This window comes from Phaseolus vulgaris, unplaced genomic scaffold (assembly GCF_000499845.2).
Source record: "Phaseolus vulgaris cultivar G19833 unplaced genomic scaffold, P. vulgaris v2.0 scaffold_26, whole genome shotgun sequence".
NCBI classification, from domain to species: Eukaryota; Viridiplantae; Streptophyta; class Magnoliopsida; order Fabales; family Fabaceae; genus Phaseolus; species Phaseolus vulgaris.
Window position 1 is genome coordinate 80,292 of NW_027174094.1, and position 2,209 is coordinate 82,500.

At 53.0% G+C, this 2,209-nt stretch overlaps 1 pseudogene; it reads left to right on the forward strand.

Moving 5' to 3' along the window:
• Positions 1 to 1,702: 1,702 nt before the first annotated feature.
• Positions 1,703 to 2,209, forward strand: part of LOC137817270 (28S ribosomal RNA) — a 2,384-nt pseudogene continuing 1,877 nt past the window's right edge.

Genomic DNA, 2,209 nt, shown 5'->3' on the forward strand with positions numbered 1-2,209 from the left:
TCCTCCGAAGTACCAACTTTCACTACTTGGGCCCCAAAGCGGTTGATGTACTCTTTTAGAGTCTCCTCTTGATACTGTTTTACATCAAACAGATCATAGGAAACTGGCGACGGGGCCTTGTTCGCCAAGTATTGCTCCCTAAACAGCTGCGACAACTGCCGAAAAGAGGTGATATGGCCATTTGGAAGGCTGATGAACCAATCCAATGCCATCCATGTCAACGTGCTCATAAAGAGCTTGCACCTCGCGACATCGGAGCCGCCTACCAATACCATCTGCGTGTGGAATGCAGTGAGATGCGCCTCGGGATCCTCCATCCCGGTAAAGATCACCTTGGGCCCCGAGGTCCACCTGGATGCGTTCCTATTCTATCCTCGACTCCGCCATCTCATCCTGTAGCCCCCGCATCATTTCCAGTACCTGCTGCATGGACATTTCCTCACTCGCCGTGCGTGCGGTACCTTGTCTAGTGGTAGCCCTCATTCTTCACTGTTTCGTCCAACTTCTGCCAACGTTATGGTGGTTCTGATAGATCTTCCTTACTTGTGATGGGACTGATGTTTTAGATCGGCCCCACGGTGGGGGCCAAATGTTCCGGCCGGTTGACCTGGGACGTCTTTGTGCGCGACCTCACCCGTCAGCTAGGGACTCCTTCCCACTGGTTACCTGTGGATTCCTGCAAAGAAGCACAAAAGGGCGCCCTAGCGGCCGTTTGCACTCCGACGCTCAAGTCAGCTAGCAAGAAACACCAAAACTCTACACCTCCGTATCGGAGCACCGTGACTGGCACTTTGAAGGTGGTCTAATGAAACTGTGTATTGTGTATCTTTCTCCCTCTGGCAAACAACCTATCTCTCTCTCTAGTCCCTTGTGCGTAATCTCAAGACTCGAACAAGCAACTAGAGTGTACTCTGGGAAAGTCTGCCAAAAGTTCGAACCCCGTTTCCAACATTCAAGGCGCTATTTAAGCAACTCGCGCATTTAATTATAAAACGTTCAGCGAATTTAAGATGTTTAAACCGCTTGGGAGCATTTATAGTACCTTAAACGCTCGAAACGGAAACTGTATTAAATAACTTTAATTACCTTGTACCTGACAAAATGGCGTTTCTATTATGACTTGGCTGCTGTACACGTGGAGGGCCTCACAGCGCCGTGACCCCATCTGGGGGTATTTCCTCGTGTGAGTCCTCCTACCTGGGAGTGCACCTGCGCAAGGGGTGACTTTTTGGGTGCCAACTCATGCCCCCAAACATCTAGTCACTCACTTTGAGAGCGTATCTACCTTCCTCTCGTACCCTGCACCGGGCTACCTTGGGCGTGACCCTCCTCACGAGTCGTATCTATCCCAAGGGCGTCTCTGGGCGGCATGGGTGTTTCACGAGTCAGGTTGCTCTCCACTGGCGCTATTGCTATGGCCTTAAAGCCACCTTTCTTTTCTCTTTATTGCTACCCCGGGTTATCAGGGTTTGAGGCCTTCCCATGGCGTCGCTCCCTCCATGGTCTTTCCTACCCATGGGTATCGGTGAGCAACACTGTGATTGCCTTGCTTTTGTGACATTTGACCTTGGCGACGCCCTACCTGGGCGACGCCTTTACTTGGCGATGCCTTCACCTAGGCAACGCCTTACCTTGACGACGCTTCCTCTCGGCGACGCCCCGCCTCGGCGATGCTTGCACTTAGCGTCTCCTCACCTAGGCGACGCCTTATGTTGACTTTGTCAACGCCCGGATACGGGACGGTACAACAAGGATTCCCCTAGTAACGGCGAGCGAACCAGGAAATGCCCACCGTGAGAATCGGTCGCCTTCGGTGTTCGAATTGTAGTCTTGAGAAGCGTCCTCTGTAGTGGACTGGGCCCAAGTCCCCTTGAAGGGGGCGCCAGAGAGGGTGAGAGCCCCGTTGTTCCCGGACCCTGTCGCACCACGAGGCACTGTCGGCGAGTCGGGTTGTTTGGGAATGCAACCCCAATCGGGCGTTAAATTCCGTCCAAAGCTAAATACTGGCGAGAGACCGATAGCGAACAAGTACCGCGAGGGAAAGATGAAAAGGACTTTGAAAATAGAGTCAAAAGGTACTTGAAATTGTCGGGAGGGAAGCGGATAGGGGCTGGCGATGTGTCCCAGTCGGATGTGGAACGGTGTGAGCCGGTCCGCCGATCGACTTGGTACATTGACTGACGCGGATTGCAGAAGTAGCCCAAGCCCG